Source organism: Symphalangus syndactylus, chromosome 7, assembly GCF_028878055.3.
Source record: "Symphalangus syndactylus isolate Jambi chromosome 7, NHGRI_mSymSyn1-v2.1_pri, whole genome shotgun sequence".
Lineage (NCBI taxonomy): Eukaryota > Metazoa > Chordata > Mammalia > Primates > Hylobatidae > Symphalangus > Symphalangus syndactylus.
Genome location: NC_072429.2, coordinates 45,807,288 through 45,815,694, shown reverse-complemented (window position 1 = coordinate 45,815,694; position 8,407 = coordinate 45,807,288).

Genomic DNA, 8,407 nt, shown 5'->3' with positions numbered 1-8,407 from the left:
TGTCTTCATATCTCTCCTGGTTGAGTCCATTATTTAACAGATCACTTGTTTCCCTTTTTATTCCCTCTCTTTGCTACAATACATCCTGAAATGTCTTCCTAAAGGAGGGTTCACAAAAAAGCAAATTTCTGTGTCTCTGCCTAAAATGCATTTAGTTTTCCTTCATATTTAATTGATGATTTGGCCAGATACAGAATTATTGCTTGGAAATTTAAAATCATTAATATACTGACTATTGATTCATAATTTTTGATAAAAAATTTTATGCCAGTGTGATTGTTGATTTTTTATGCCCCCATTTCTCTCTCTCCATATTTCTGTAGAGAAAGGAATCTTCTGTGTCTCCTTCCCTTAGAATTTTCTCTTCTTTTTAGATGGCTTTAATTTCATAATAGTATTATATTTTTTTCATTCCTTTGACTGAACACTCAATGTACTTATGTATTCTAACAATTTATACCTTTTTTATCTGGGATTACTTCATTTCTGTTATTATTATTATTTTGAGACAGATCTCACTCTGTTGCCCAGGCTGGAGTGCAGTGGTGCAATCTGCAATCTCGGCTTACTGCAACCTCTGCCTTCCGGGTTCAAACGATTTTCCTGACTCAGCCTCCTGAGTAGCTGGGACAATAGGTGCACACCACCACATCCAGCTATTTTTTTTTTTGGATTTTTTTTTTAATGGAGTTGGGGTTTCACCACATTGGCTAGGGTGATCTCAAACTCCTGGCCTCAAGTGATCCACCTGCATCAGCCTCCTAAAGTGCTGGGATTACAGGTGTGAGCCACTGTGCCCAGCCCATTTCTACTGTTATTTTCTTAATAGTTGTATCCCTAAGTTTAATCTTGTTATTTCCTTCTGAAACTTGTGCTTGTCAGATATTGAATATTCTCAATTATTTCTTTGTTTCTTATACTTTATTTTACATCTTTAGCTTTTCTATGTTCTGAAGTCTCTCACTTTATTTTTGAGTATTTCTGATGAATTTTTAGTCAGTGGCATATTCAAGTTTCTATGAACTTTTATATATTATGTACAATTACTACTACTACATACTTTCGGTGTACTTGGCTATTCTCTAAATACTTTATACAAATCTCATTTAATCATCAAAATAATGGTACAATTAGTGTCTATATTTTCAAGGTGAACAAACTGGAACACACAGAGGTAAAGCGATTTGCACAAGGTCAGTTTGGGTTGCTGTGACAAATACTATAGATTGAGTGGCTTATAAATAACAAAGTAATTTCTTACAGTGTTAGGGCTGGAAGTCTAAAATCAGGGTGCTAGCATGGCTGAGTTCTGGTGAGGGCCCTCTTCCAGGTTTCAGAGCACTGATTTCTCCTTGTATCCTCACATGGCAGAAAAAAGGCAAGAGAGCTCTCTGGAATCACTTTTATAAATGCACCAATCTCATTCAGGGCTGCTTCTTCCTGACCTAATTACCACTCAAAGCCCTACTTCCTACCATCACGTTGGGGGTTAGGATTTCAACAGTCACCTCGCTAATAAGAGGTGGAAGTAGAATTTGAATCCAGGCAGCCTGACTCCAGAGAAATTGCTTGATTTTTATGAAAGAACTTTTTTTTTTTTTAGCGACAAGGTCTTGCTGTGTTACCCAGGCTGGTTTTCAACTTCTCAGCTCAAGTGATCCTCTTGCCTTGGCCTGTTGAGCAGTAGGCAGATGCTACCATGCCCAGCTCAGAAATTGCTGTTTGTTTGTTTTTACTTTTTTCTATTTTAAAATCTATCAAAATTCAAAAGAATGTATACAACATATATGTACAATAATAATAATAAACAATAATAACATGGTCACTCATCTACCCGTTACCCAGCTTAAGAATTAGAACTATGCCAAGATGTTATGCCTCCATCATAACATCTTTCAACCCTATGAAAGAGAACCAGTTTTCTGAATTTTTACTAAATTGTTTGTTCTTCTTTATAGTTGCAATAGAAAAGCATGTATTCCTAAATGATTTACCATTTAGTTGTATCTGTCTTTGCAATTTATATAAATGAATTTATATAGTATGGATCCTCTGTGAGCTTGCTCTTTTTAATCATTATGGTATTGAATTTATCCATGTTAATTCAGTTTATTCACTTAACTGTTCTATAGTATTCCATTATATAAATGGAATACTATGAGCTTTAAATTCATTTTACTAATGATTTACTTTTTGGTTGTTCTAAGAGTTTTGTTACTATAAACAATGCTGCTATAAGCATTCTTGAATATATTGCCTCATATATTTGGGCAAGGGTTCCTTTTGGGTACAGGCACATCCAGGAAGGGACTATCTGGGTCAAACCAAGAATCAGGAAAATATTAAAGTGAATGAAAAAGACAACAAGGAGATGCTGACACCAAGATGACAGATGTTAGAATTATCTGACAAATTTTAAAAACAGAGCTCATCAAAATCTTTCAATGAGCAATTATGAACATATTTGAAACAAATGAAAAACAGAGTCTCAGCAAAGAAATGAAACATATAAAGAAATGCCTATGGAAATTTTAGAAATTAAAGATGTAATAATGGGGCCAGGTGCAGTGGTTCACGCCTGTGATCCCAGCACTTTGAGAGGCCGAGACTGGTGGATCACGTGAGGTCAGGAATTCGAGACCAGCCTGGCCAACGTGGTGAAACCCCGTCTCTACTAAAAATACAAAATTAGCCAGGTGTGATGGTGCATGCCTGTTATCCCAACTACTTGGGAGGCTGAGGCAGGAGAATCACTTGAACCCAGGAGGCGGGGAGGTTGCAGTGAGCCAAGATTGCCCTGCTGCACTCTAGCCTGGGTGACAGAGCAAGACTCTGTCTCAAAAAAAAAAAAAAGAAAAAGAAAAACCCAGATATAATAATTGAAATAAAAACTCAAGATACGGGCTCCACAGCAGAATGGAGGGCACAAAGAATCAATGAACCAGAAGATGGAACAATAGAAATTACCCATTCTGAAGAGGACAGAGAAAATAGAGCTAAAAAATGAACAGAGGCTCAGGAACCTGTGGGGGCATACCAAAAGATCTAACCTTTGTGTCACTGGAGTCCCAGAAGGAGGACAGAAGGAGGGTGCAGCTAAAAAAGTACTCAAAGAAATAATGGCTTGAAACTAAGGAAATTGGCAAAAGGCATAAACCAGAAATTCAAGAAGCCGAACAAATCCCAAACAGGATAAACCCAAAGGAATCCACACCAAGGCCTCATAGTGAAATTTCTACAAACTAAGGACAAAATATCTTTAAAGCAGTGAAGGAGAAATGACACCTTACCTACAGGGCAGTAACAATTTGAATGAGAGTAGATTCCTTATTAGAAACCATGGAGGCTAGAAGGAAGTTGCACAATATTTTTCAAGTGCTGAAAGAAAACAACTGTCATCCCAAAATCCTATATCCAGTGAAACTATCCTTCAGGAAAAGAATTTGTTGCCAGCATACCGACCTTAAAATATTTGCAATGCAAGTTCTCCAAACAGAAAGGAAACAATTTAAAAAGTAATCTTGGAACATCAAGAAGGAAGAAACAACACAGGAAACAAAAATATGAGTAAATACAATAGACTTTTCTTTTTCTCTTGAAGTTCCTAAATTATGTTTGGTGGTTGAATCCAAAATTATAACACTTTCTAAATGTGGTCCTAAGTGTATGTACAGGAAATATTTAAAACATAAATGAAGGAGGGTAAAAGGACACACAGGGAGGTACATTTTCTATGCTTCATTTGAACTGGTAAAAATATCAGTTAGTGATATCAATCGGTAAACTGATAAGTTGTGTATACGTAGTATAATACCTAGATTAATCAGTAAAAAGCTATAAAAAGTGATACACTCTAAAAAACAACCCACTACAGCTAAATCAAAACAGAATTCTAAAAAAATGTTCCAATAACCCACAGGAAGTTAGAAAAATGAAAACAGAGAAACAAATAAAAAAACAGAGAAAACAAACAGGAAACAAAAAATAGCAGAGTTAATCTCTACTAATCAATAATTAGGTTAAATGTAAATGGTTTGAGCACATCAATTAAAACAAAAACATTGGGAGAATGGGTTTAAAAAATCATGACCCAACTATATGTCTCAAACTTAATTTCAAATATAATGATATATGCAGTTTGAAAATAAAAAGACAAAAATGCATACAATTATTAATGAAAAAATAAAGCAGGAGCTGGGTGCAGTGGCTCATGCCTGTAATCCCAGCACTTTGGGAGGCTGAGGCAGAAGGATCACCTAAGGTCAGGAGTTCGAGACCAGCCTGGCCAACATGATGAAACCCCATCTCCACTAAAAATACAAAATTAGCTGCTGTGGTGATGGGTGCCTGTAATCCCAGCTACTCCGGAGGCTGAGGCGGGAGAATTGCTCTAACCTGGGAGGTGGAGGTTGTTGTGAGCCGAGATCATACCATTGCACTCCAACCTGGGAGGTGGAGGTTGCTGTGAGCCGAGATCATACCATTGCACTCCAGCCTGGGAGACAAGAGCAAAACTCTGTCTCAAAAATAAATAAATAAAAATAATAAATAAATAACTAGATAAATTAATTAACAAAGCAGGAGTAGCCATAATGTCATATAAAGTAGACATGAGAGCAAAGAAAAGCATCAGAGACAGCATGGGACATATCAGAGACATAGTGGGATATTATATAATGATAAAAGAAGAAAACATAGCAATCCCAAATGCATATATACAAAACTGCAAAATGTATGAAGCAAAAACTGACAGAAAGAGAAATAGAGGAATCCACAATTACAATTGGAGACTTCAATGACCTTCAACAATTGATAGACCAACAAGGCAGAAAATCAGCAGATATAGAAGAACTCAATAACACCATCAACTAACAGCATCTGATTAATATTTATAAAACACCCCAATACCAGAATACACCAGAACACTCCAATACCAGAATACACCAGAATAAAAAATACCAGAATACACCAGAATAAACAATACCAGAATACACATTATTTTCAAATGCTCACAGAACCTGTATAAGATAACCACAACCTCAGCCGTAAAACCAACCTCAACCAAATTAATAGTGAAATCATACAGAGTGGGTTCTCTACGCACAATGAAATTAAACTAAAAGTGAATAATGGAAAGAGGAAAACCTTCAAATGCTCGGATATGTAGCAACATGCTTCTAAATAATCTATGAATCAAAAAGAAGATCTCAAGGGAAATTTAAAAATACGTTGACCTGAATTGAAAATGAAAATACAACACATCAAATTTTGTGAGACAAGCTAACACAGTGCAGACAGGAAAATTTTATAGCACTAAATATGTACATTAGAAAAGAGGAAAATTCTCAAATTGGTCACCCACCAGTTCATCAGTTTCAAGCTTCTACCTCGAGAATCTAGAAAAAGATGAGGAAAATAAACCCGAAGCATTCAGAAAGAAGGAAATAACAAAGATAATAGAAGAAATCAAGAAAATTCAAAGCAAATAGAGAAAGCAATAAAGAAACAAAGAACTGGTTCTTCAAAAAACATTTTAAAAAATGACAAACCTCTAGCAATACTGACAAAAAGTCTTACCCAATCATTTCAGGTTTCAAATGTGATTTAGTATCAAATCCTTTATATTTTCAACTTCCTTGCAACGTATCTCCTGTTAATTGAGTTTCTTTAAGTGATTGCTTATATATCATCTCTAACTTTTCCCTGTATTACTGTGTTTTTCTTTCCATATAACTAAAGAAGAGTTTTAAGAGATTCAATTTGTCCTTGAAAGTCTTTTCCTTTCTCTTTTGATAAACTTGAATAATTTTTTTAAATTATAATGGGATTAACTGGAACATAAAAAGGAAATCAGCTTGATCAGCTATGCAGTACAGGTACAGGTTGGGCATCCCTAATCCAAAAATCCAAAAATAGGAACTGCTCCAAAACCAGAAACTTTTTGAGCCAACCTGATGCCACAAGTAGAAAATTCCACACATAAGTACGTAATGCAAACTTTTGTTTCATGCACAAAATTGTTTAAAAATTTTATGCAAAATTACCTTCAGGCTATTTTTATAAGACGTATATGAAACTTAAATGAATTTCATGTTTAGACTTGGTTTTCATTCCCAAGATATACCAGTATGTACATGCAAATATTCTAATATCTAAAAAATCTGAAATCTGAAACACTTCTGGTCTCAAGCATTTCGGACAAGGGCTGTTCAACCTGTCATTACAGGCTAACTAAATAAAATTAATTTTAACATACTTTACAACATTCAATCAATCAAAATACTATTTCGGCTTGCTGGTAACAGTCCAGCTAAATTAATCTATCACTTCACTTTAGCATACATGAGCATAAAGAATATGGGGCATGGTGCTTTTTCATATTGTCTACTTTTCCATCATGTGTCCAGATGAGACCAAGGTTTTGCTCCCCAGTTAATAAAACTGAGCTTCAAAATATGATTAAGATGATTCCCAGTGAATGATGAAAATGTTCCGTATCTTGAAAAAAGTGTGAGTTGCACACATGAATCCATTTGTTAAAAGGGTACAGTTAAGATTTGTGCATTTCAACTTATGTAAACATTGCCTTAAGAAAAGAATGATACAAAAGTAATCATTGAATGGGAAGCAGAGAATGGAGAGAAAGGTATACACAAAACAAGACAACAGAATGTTGTGAAACTGATTGTGTACAGAGGCTTATTCTGTTTACTTTGTATATGTTAGAATTTTTCCATAATAAAAATTTTAAGTTAATGAGTCCTTGTGAGAACATGTTTACGAATGCAAACTTAATTCAACTCTACTCTAGGCAATCAAATCAAAGCAAAAGAGGGCAACACAGAGAAACATTCTCCTGAAACAATCTAATGTAATCCATTTTCTATAAAAAAGTTTCTTGATAGACCCAATTGATATCTTTTTGGGGTACTTTGAGCTATTATCCTCTTTCTATATAATTACCAATGTTATCAAAGACATTTCAAGGATCTAAATGGAGTTTGACAAATACTGTACTGCTGATAAATTTGCTTTGAAGTAAAAAATAATTCAACAACCTATATTTGAGGATGCCTGGTGGTGCTTCAGAGAAACAGAGTGAATAAAAGACTTTGTGGATGCTGTTAAGCTGGAATCAGAACTCAGAATGCTCACTGAAAGAAGGAAGCATTTAAGATTGAGCAGGAAGTAATGGCCTTGTTTCAGCAAAGAAATGACACCAGTCCAAGATGTTTATTATTGTTGGTTTTATTTTATAAGTTCATTTTTTTACTCACATTCTCAAGGAACAGTGTGTTCTCAGTAGCATCTATCAAGTGAACCCTGGAGGCTGGTCACATTCATAATCTTTTGTTTTTCTGGCTACATAGAGGTGATTTTGAACTACAAGATCATCTCAGCTATTCAGAGTTTAGATTTTATTTAGCCTTATTTGTTTTGCCTAGAGTTTATGTATTTGAAAATATCTTGATTTTTAATCTTCTGTCACCTTGGCTCTTACCTGAAGTGAACTTTGTTTGAATTCAATTGATTTCACCTCTCAATAAATATGAAATCAATCTGAAATGAATTGAATTGTTTGGCATATTTGGCCTCTTCTATGTGCACTAATCTATTTCACACATTTTCAGTTGGTTTAGAGATACATGTTCCAATGTATCTGAGTAGAAACTGGTGAGATGGGAATGGATATAGCCATAATATTCCATCACTGAATTCCATGGCATTCACTCAAATGTAATTCACCTTTTTTTACAGTACCTTAATTTGGCCTGTATTTATAGGACTTGATGTTCTTTTTGCTGTGCGAAGATGGTGAAGGTGATTCTTTAATGTTTGTTTTCCGCATTGCATCATGTTTGTACAACAGGGTAATATATTTAGACCTTGATTAAATAATGTAAGAGGGGAATTTGATAAAAAAAAAGTTAGAATAACATGCACAAGCCTCTTAAAATAATGTCTAATTCTATCCATGCAAAAATGGAGTAGAATCCTAAAATGCTTATGACAACTACTTGATTGCTTCTAGTCTCTCTTTTAAATACTTTAATTTACTTAGATACATGTATCATATGTATTTCTTGGCCTCAGTTTTCCTCCTAATAGCCTAATTGTTCTTTTTACTGTGCAGGCGTAACTATATAACAAAGTAGGTTTTTTGTTCGTGCCATTTATGAGTCATATAATTTAGATAATTTATTGTTTATTTTACCATTATTGTTGCTAACAAACTTTGCTGTTTTGCATTGTTTGTTGGGACAATTAAATAGTGTACCTCTTAGACTCATAGATTAAATGGCTCATCAGAGATAAACCGCGCTGCTGAAGAATCAAAGGAGAAAGATTGAAGTGTAGAATCTGCACTTCAATCTTTCTCCTTAATTAGCACCACCAGGGAATTTGA